The 9,863-nt window shown below is 40.1% G+C and overlaps 1 pseudogene; it reads right to left on the reverse strand.

The window, feature by feature from the left end:
* Positions 1-2,915: 2,915 nt before the first annotated feature.
* LOC122644816 lies at positions 2,916-5,223 on the reverse strand (annotated as a pseudogene).
* Between the last annotated feature and the right edge of the window lie 4,640 nt (positions 5,224-9,863).

Raw genomic sequence — 9,863 nt, forward strand, 5'->3', positions numbered from 1 at the left:
CCTCTACAGTAAATAGGGACTAATTTGTCATATTGGAGTCTAAACCAGAGGGTAATTTGAGTTTTTTCAAAAACTAAGGGGTAATCTGAGTTTCGTTTGAAAACTAGGGGGTGACGTATAATTTACCAGAAAATAAAAAAACGTCTAGGGCCAAGAATATGTATCCGCATGAATTAACCAATTCTTCAATAAAGGAATCTGTTCAAATAATCAGTTTCCTGCATCCCAATAGAAGTGCCTCTTCGATCCCTTGTTTGAATCCCCCCTGAGTTCTATTTCCTGTGCATTTCCTACAATTCCAAATTTCATTGAGCCCGCAATAAGTTACTGATTTTTGATAATAATTTATCCCCACCCTCCTTACATAGTTGTAGAGTCAAAGCTACCATATGAGTAGATGGGAGTCCTTTGTGTCCAACTGTGAAAAGGAGGAGAGTGGTAGAGGGTCCATCTGGGAAGGGGAGTGATTAGTAGGTGAGTGTTGTTGAATTCCTTGGACGATTTGTATTAAGCTGAAGGTCTCTTTCCCATCTTTGGATTTGTTTCATAATGGAGATGGGGTTAGTAATTGCTTTTTGAAAGAGTGCTTTGTTCCTGTTGAGCCGTAGAAAATACATTGTAATGGCCATAATGCAGAGTAGCCTGTTCCCACCTGATTACGGTAGGTCCGAAATCAGCTTCGATAGTGTGTCAAGAATACTCTCCTTGGAGAGATTCTGTGCGGATTCCCAGGGTACCAGCTTCCCATATTCTTGGCAGAGTGAAACAAAGGATTGGGTGAGAAGTCTTCCTTCTTGTTTCCTCTCCAGAAGGCTGCACTAATGCCATCAAGAGAGTTGCAAAGAGATTTGGGGAAAAGAAAGCAAGATATCTGGTAAGTTTGTATGGAGTTAAGGATTGATTTAATGAGGATTGTTCTACCTGCTTGAGATAAGAGTTTACTTCTCCAATCATTGAGTATTAGTTGAACTAGATTAAGCAGAGTTGAGAGAGTTTTTTTTTTGGATCGACAAGGAAAGAGGAAGGTGCCTAGGTTATTTAGAGGAGAGTTTTCCATGAATGGAACACCAAGGATTTTCTTAATTGACTGCTGGAGGGAAGGATGGGTGTTGAGACTGAAGAAAATGTTACATTTGGAGAGGTTTAATTGTTGACCAGACAAGTCTTCAAAGAGGTTCAAGATTGCCTTTATAGTTTGAATATCTTCAATGGTAGCACGACAGAAAAGAAGGGTGTCGTCCGCCAAAAGACCTGGCCAATCTATCTATTGGATAACCCAACTTATCAAATTTCGTGGACTACCCATTTGTTGAATATTTCCCCTTAAATTTTGTTGAAGCTATTTGGGTGCTGAAATGGTGAGTGCAATCTTTAAGATGAAGGGGTGATCTTGTGGATTTGACCTTCACAAATGAACAAACCTAGCTAGTATGTGCATCGTTTTCTTACTACTCTCAACTATTCAAATATCCAGCAAAATTGACTCTTAGGTTATGCTAGCTAGACTTAAGGCTGCGGCTCCTCTCCAGTCACTTAAAAGTACTGGTGAAACAACAAAACATAGGGGGAAGCTACACCTTCTCAAACTTCACTTCTCTAAACTTCAGTACTTTCAAGTAAGTAATTGGAAAGGATCCGTAGCCAAACTTACATAGTACTGGTGAAACAGAAACAACAAAACATAGGGGGAACCTACACCTTCTCAAACTTTACTTCACCAGTACTTTCAAGTGATTGGAGAGGATCTGTAGCCAAACTTACCACGAGCAAAAAGGGTGATGTCGATAAAGAAGTTTCAAGTCCAAGTTGAATTTCAATGTGAAATGTACATAGATGCCTTTGTAGACTACGGAGACGACTCCTATACCCTACCCTACACCACTTACAAGGTAAAAAAAAAAAAAAAGGGTACAATTGGAGCTTTTCTATATGAACCTAATTTTCTTGCATGGACCATTTGAATTGGTCATTCGAGTGGTTAGATAGCTGGGCCACATCAATTTGGAGCAACCCATGGGGCCTTTCCTCTACAATTTCGGTATCACTAATATCTTTCTATATAAACTATAACCACCACCACCCCACCCCACCCCTAACACACACAACAATGTGTACAGTACATAACTTTCCTCAAGAACAGATAAAATCCTGCTCCTGTAAACACATAAAGGTATACGATAATGTAATCAAATGCACACCAAATCCTCATTCCAGAAGCACCTAATAATCAGAAAAAACCCGTTTACAGATGCGATAAGAGCTTCATTAAACTCACAGAAAACAGAGGCAAGATAAGAATTCAAACACCTCACTAAATTAAGCAACCAGACAAATCAAGTTGTTTGCACGAGGAAATGGTGAGAGCAGGAATAGTGTGGTTTGGAATAAAATAACAGAAATTACCAACAAGAAAAACTGTGAAATCCATGTTCACCTACTTATTCGAGGTATTACAGACCCCTTCCATGTATTGTGTCTAGTTATTAGAGAGAGCATTGGATTAAAGATGCAAACCTGATCAAGGGGAAAGGTACGTAGTGATATTAATGACAATGCTATAATGCTCCACTGGTGCCCTATATATATATATATAAGAACAAAAACATATATTAATATAATAAAATATCACTCCCAAAACTCAGAATCAAAATTTTGAAACCAAAAGACAACCAGGGCTGAACAAAGACCCTGGCAGAAACAAAATTGGTGACAATTCCTATTACACAAAAAACATTAATTTAAGCAGCGTTCTGTAAATTAATAATCCTAGCTAGATAAATACGGGAACTTCAAATTTAACTCTTCCCATGTTCCTCATCAGATGCAATCTTGTCTGCACCCTCCTTTGCATGATTACATCTATTGCAAATCAATCACCGCTTTCTCCAGTCCTGAACTGCAGAAGCAAAAAGTTTCTAAATGTTATCAATTCCTCTCCCCAGTTGTGCCCCAGGACCTCCTCTGCCATGGGAGAATCTGTTTCTTCTATCAGAAAAAATACCTCCACTGCCACCTCTTCCACCAGAGAACCTACCACCACCACCACGACCCCCATGGCTGAATCTTCCTCCTGACCGTTCTCTTCCTTGCAACTGGGGCAATATCTTCAACACTGTAACGCTAACATTAGCCGCATTTTCCTGACCTGCAAGGAATGCATCCAAATCTACAGTTGGCACATCAAACACTGCACCGTTTCCATCAGCAGTAAGTGCAAGACTGTTCACTGCCTCAACCTTCTCCTCAGGCAAGAATCTCCTCAGTACACCAAAAGCAAACAAGGGAGTGTAGATGGGTCTTCCAGCCTCAAGGAGTACAGTGACATAGTTCTCCATGGATGTAAGAAGAGACCTACTCTTTACCTCTTTGTAACCAGAAGCCTTTGCAAGTGCTTTAGCAAGTAACTCCATGGCTGAGAGACCAGATGTACTCAAAAGCTCCTCAGCGGCTGACTTGAATGCAGGAATTACACTATCAGAAATTTGACTAATTGTTTCAGCTGCTTCCAGACCAGCTGCTTTGGCAACCTCAGCTTGTTGAAGAGCAGAGACGTGCTCAAATTTCACCCCTGATTCTCTTTCTATTCTAGAAATATTTGACCTTCTAGGATCATAAAGCATCACAGCAACCCCAGTATTACCAGCTCTCCCTGCATGACCAGATCAATGAATATAGGCTTCAACATCACAGGGAGGTTCACACTGAATGATCAATTGTACATCATTGATATCCAATCCCCGTGCTGCCACATTCGTGGCTACCAATGTCAGGAATTTGCTTGATCTGAACCCTTTTTGAGTGTAACCTCACGCTGGGCTTGCTGTATGTCCCCATGCAAAGCCCGTGCCCCAGGCAATAATCCAGCAAGTTCAGAAGCAGAATCCTTCGTCTCAGTGAAAATAATTGTACGCCCACCACTGCCATAACAGCGAATAACATCTGGAATAACCTGGGCTCTGGCTGAACTGGAACACGGAAGAACAATGTGTCTAACATTGGTACTAGCCTTCATTTTCTCATTATCAACGAGATCTACTGTTTTCTTATCAGCTTTAAGAAACCTAGACGCAATTTGCTTCACCCAGACAGGCAGAGTAGCACTGAAGAGTAGTGTCTGGACTTTGCTTACGTCTGCAACGTTCCCTAGAATGAGTTCAACATCTTCAACAAAACCCATCCTCAGCATTTCATCGGCCTCATCGAGAACACAAAACTTCAATGAGCTGAAGTCAATATTTCCCCTCTATGTGATCCTTTATACGCCCAGGGGTTCCAACAACAATATCAACCCCTCTTTTCAGTTTTACCTCTTGAGGAGAATATTGAGCTCCTCCATATAAAGAGCATGAAGCTAATCCTAGAGCACGACCATAAACTTCAAAATCGGCATGTACCTGAGTGGCCCTGGTAGGCATATGAACCAGGACACTAGGTGCTCGTCCATACCTGTCTTCCATGTGGTTTTAGCAGGGCCATTTATCAAAGATTCCAAGATGGGTAGCACAAAAGCCAATGTCTTACCCTGACCCGTGCAGGCGCGGCCAACCAAATCAGAACCATCGAGAACTGTATCAAATGTCATGGCTTGGATAGGGAAGAGCGATTCAATTCCCTAAGACTTCAACTGCTCTCTTAAGGGCTGAGAGATCCTGAAATTAGAAATAGAGTTAGGGTTGACACCTGCATCGGCAACTACCTCTCCTTCCTCCTCGTCGGTGTCCATCAATTTAGACTTCTTCTTCAAAAAGCCAACGACGGCCCTTGGCTTCAAACCCACCGGAGTCCCCAATTCAGAGCTGGTCTCGCTCTTCCCCTCTTCATCATCCCCTTCTTCTTCAACCACAGAAGCTTTCCTCTTCTTACTCTTATTCTTCTGCTCGCTACTACTACTCTTCTTCTTCTTATTCTTCTCCAAAAAACTCGGTTCTGAATCCTCGCTGTTCAAGTCCTCTTCCGATTCAGATGATTTTGAAGCAATTGTCTTCTTATAATTCTTCTCCTTCTTGTTTTTCTTCTTCTCAATTGAATTAGCTTCTTCGGTTTTGGGAAGAGCGGTGTTTTTCGTCGTCGTCTTGTCCATCTTCTTCTTCTTGTGTTTAGGCTCTTCGAAGGGAAGAGGTTCAGAGACTGCAAGTGAAGGCATGAGGGATGTATAGAAAGGCTAAAAGAGTGGCGGGATCTTCTGCTAAACAGAGAATATGCAATGTTGCTGCAGACTGCAGCAAAACGAAGAGACTCCAGACTCCAAAAGCTTTTCAAATTTTGTACTCCAGCAGTTTTATTTTGCTCTTGCTCCACTCAATGTTATTGGTCAGTAAGGTTAGATCCTTTGCACAATAAAGACCTGTGACTCCTTGCCTCGCCAACTTGTTGGCCAAAACTTCAAAAGATTAGTCATTCTTGGCATCCATTTAAGAGATAGATTCATAGAGGTGTTAAAACATGTAAGTCCCCAAGTGGAATAATCGCTATGATCCATTCCTCCCATTGGCCATCCAATTAGTAACCACTCAGGACTGACCACAAACAAGAATCTACAAAAAAGCTAAACTTTCGGCCTTATGGAATCATGAATTAATAACCGAAGTATAATAGCACAGAAGAACGAACCTAAACCGAATATAATCCACAGTGGTTCTTGTTTCCCAACAGAGAACCAACAAAGTTTGACCCAAGGTTATTCACTAGGAATATGAACCATATCCTGGAAGTCGATAACAATCAGGGGACAATGGGTACATATTGGAGTCTAATGAGAATCTCTGAAAAGTGGATTGTTGGAGGACCAATACGAAAAGGTGACAGAAAGTAGCACTACACTTCTATTCAAATTTACAGGGGATGAATTTGTATTTGGTGGTTTGCAGATTTACATTGTGTCAGTCTCTGCATCATATTATGAAATAAATGATGTCAACAAAGTGGCAAACATATACCAAATGAAATCAAATTCCACATGTACTCGTTGAAAACAGAAAGCATCCACCATACTCTAGTCCCATCATTCTTCCATTAGTTAAGCAGCATTTTTAGAAGGAATTTTAGTAATTCTAGTTTATACCACAAGGAATAGCTTTCTTCAGGTTGCATTGAACAGTGGGCGAAAAGGGGGGTATGACCGTTTTCCTTTACACTGTACAATTTTTCCTTCCAAGTTAAATTTTACTTGTTTCTCAATGTCATTTTTCATATTTTACATCACAATAAAAGGTGCAAAATTCTATTGTACAGGAAAATTTTCCTTGTCCATCTCTTTTACATGGAAACAACCACAGATTAGCTGATTTCTCAAGTGCAGTCCACATGGCATCAGTGTGTGTGTATTGGACCCTACCATTGTGAAGGTCATGCACAACTATGGGATGGTAGATTGTTAGCCAATTGTAGACATTCTCCTTTAGCTGATTGTCAACTTTCAAGATTCCATCAAGAACTAGAGTCCAGATGGTGTAGCACTCATAGGCTATTTGATGTAGCCTAGGAAGGCTATCATGCCAGGACCAATTCTAGTAGAGAATAGTAACCAGATCTAAAATAAAATACCTGCGATGATGAAAATGAATGATGGGGATGATGAGAATGATAGTGAAGTGATGCTGATAGTTGGATAGGTGCAGCCCAGAGTCTCACTGGTTGCCAACCATTGGAGTCCAACCGAAGTCACGATCGAAGGAGTCCCATCTTGATCCCGTTTGAGTCTCACAAACCTTCTTGCATCTCACAAGGAAAAAACTCTCACAAAAGGAGTAGTCATATTTCAGATTTTCTTGGTTTCTTGGATGATTGAGAGCTCACCCATTATTTGAATTTATAGATAAAGGAGGCTGAGCCTCAATTAATTATTACATCTTAGTCAGCATTTGCAATTCCTAAACAAAGGGAAGAATTCCAAAGGCTGGATACATGAACAACTACTAGTTTTTTTTGTGTCATTTTTCATTTTGTTTTTCTGACACATAAACGTTTTTACAAGTGTTTGGTACAATTTATGGACCCTATTTCTATTTACAAAACATCAAAATAATAGAAAAACCATAACAGAGTTGAGACCTTATTATTTTGGCCAAAAATCTTTTTGTCATTTTTTCGGTACTTTAATGAGCATGAGCTTATAAAGTCCCAAAGACGAAGGTAAAGGAGTCATTTCCTCCTTTAACTAGAAAGGCATGCCCCACTCTCCCCTCCTCCTCTTTCTTCTTCTTCCCCGACCAAGGAATTTAGGGGAAAAACACAGAGGCAACTCGCGGGGAACCATCCGGCCTCGAAACCCTCCGGCGAACACTCACGAGGCTCTAACGACCAAAACGCTGGCCTCAATAAGTGTTTTTGGGTCAACGCTGTTGTTTGCAGTTCCGTCAAGGTCTCCTTCGTGCATTACCTCCCTGGTTTGTTCCTTTCTCCTTCTCTTCTTCGCCGCCTCCTTTTTTCTTTACTTTAATCGTTATCAATTTCGTTTTGAACCCTCTCAGGGATTTTCGCGTCATTGGCCGCTCTGATGTTCAATTGCGTTAGAAGAGAAGACATTGATTACTCCCCCTATGAGGAAGGAGAGTGGAGGTGAGTCTTTTATCCAAAAATTGAATTATTTTTTATATCTAATTTCATTTTTTTAGTGTTGTTCATCTGCTGATTCTATTTCTTTTCTGTTGGATTTTTATTTAAAATTCTCAATGTCATACACTTGATTCAAATTATCTTGGGGAATGCAGAGGAGACAATTACTTTTAATTACATAAATAGGCTTACTTATGGGATACTTTTAGGTGAGATCCAAGCTTTGAAGCGTGTGAATTGTTGCTTATCACAGCTGCTTGTTTAGCAGTGTCTCAAGGCTTTGGCTCTCCTCTTGTTTCTTCTTCTGGAGCAGGAGTTGCTGCTGCCAATGAATCGAATGCCGCAGAAGAATACTGGCAGCTTTTGGGGTTTTGGTCGCAGCACATTCAAGCTTGGATGAGCATTTGGCCGACTGGTTTGGATCGAATCATTCGACGTATCAGTGGGCGTTTAATGATTATTATGAAAGTAGGGGAATGTTGAGTTTGATTCACTGAAAATTTTGTCATTAGTAATGCTTTTGAATGATTGGTTAGTTTTGGATCTGATTTCCCTGTTACCAGGTTGAATTGCATGGTTGTTTTTTTATTTCTTTTAAATTTGCATGAAGGATTTGGTTGTAAGCAGGGGAATGGTGAGTTTGATTCACTGAATTTTTTTTTCTGGTTTTGATTCTGAAGTCGCAGAAGAGAGTATCTTTTCCATAAAAATCATTTTGCACCATAGGTAAACCAAACCTATTTCTTAGTAGACAATCTATTATGTCTATTGGTTACCAAACGATTTTTATGTTTTGATAAAAAAATGGTTTCCAGTAATGATTTTTTTTTAAACAGACCTAAAACAAAATGAAAAATGATACCAAAAAGACCAGACCCTAAAAGATTAAATGGTCTTTTGGAATTCCCAAGACATGGGGGGAGGCTTCCAAAGACAATAACCTGGGAATGAAAAGACTAATATACTACCTAGGAAAGTAAAACCCACTACATTAATTAACCTCGGAATGAAAACAAACTATTACTAAGCCTAATCCTGTATGCCTTCCTTGTACCCACATTTTAGGCCCATTAAAGTGGCCCAATGCATACATGACCCCACCCAAGGCTTATTTCCAATCAAATATGCCCATTATGGGACTTATCTACATTACCATGTAAACTATTCAACTCGTGGAGGGTCTGGCTAGCAAAATCATCACTGAGGGTGGAACATAACTTGTCTGTTAGGGACTAGCAGAAATATTTTATTAAGAGAACAACAATATACCACTGGAAGATGATAGAGTTTAGTTTGGGAACGGTGAAAACTGCTACTCACATGTTGTTTCCCCCTCATCACTACAAAATTCGAAAACGAATTTTTTCAAACTGGGGAGAGTTGATGCAGATTCATCACTAATCTGGGCTTTTTTTCATAGGAATAACTCTAGGATTGGGTTGTATACATGTTGGGCCTTTGATCCCATGGGTTCCAATGTAATAGGTCACTTTTATGGACCTAAAGTATATGGGATTAGTTGCATACGGGATTAGTTGTTTTAGTTTCATACTTAGTTTTATTTTGGTATTTTTGGTCATAAATTGAACTGGTTCAACCCATTGTTCAATTTAACTGATTTTAGTAGTTTTCTTTTAAGTGTTTAGTGGGGCTGGATTAGGACTCTACTTTGAGTCTATTTCAGTTTCCTAGTCAGTTTAAGTTACCTAATAGGTTAAGAATTAGATTAGGCCTTTCTTTTTTAGTGTAGGAGTCTATTTTGAGTCTATTATATAAGGTTGTAAGAGGGGCAAGCATTGAAGACGAATTTTGATATTAATGAAAAGCTTTTTGCTGCTCTTCTTCTCCACTGAAAATTTTCGTCTTGAGTTTGATCAAGGCTAGTGGGATTGGTGTTTGATCCAATCGACACCCCTTGCGATGTGAAGCCCAGGTGGATCGTTTGAAGGAATCGGTGTGAAGCCCGGGTGGTTCTTTGAAGATCTCCTTCAAGTTCTAGTTCAAGATTCAATTTTTATTCAAGTTTTCAACTTCCAACAAGCTGCTGCCAGGATTTTTCTGCAACAACAGTGAGTTAGAAGTATTCCCCATCCCCACTATTCTTCGCCTAACCTTCTATAGCCCCAACCCTAACTTTCCCCCTTTTTGTTTTGAGTTTTCTAAGACCTAGAACCTCCACAGACCTACCCAGCCATTAGAACCACATCATAACCAGCTCGAGTTGTCCATTCCTGACAAGGAACACTCGATACAAACCCCTGCCCTAATTTCCCATTCTAAACCCTAGATTCTACCATCTTCTTCTTTTC

The sequence above is a fragment of the Telopea speciosissima genome, chromosome 11 (assembly GCF_018873765.1).
Source record: "Telopea speciosissima isolate NSW1024214 ecotype Mountain lineage chromosome 11, Tspe_v1, whole genome shotgun sequence".
Classification (NCBI taxonomy): domain Eukaryota; kingdom Viridiplantae; phylum Streptophyta; class Magnoliopsida; order Proteales; family Proteaceae; genus Telopea; species Telopea speciosissima.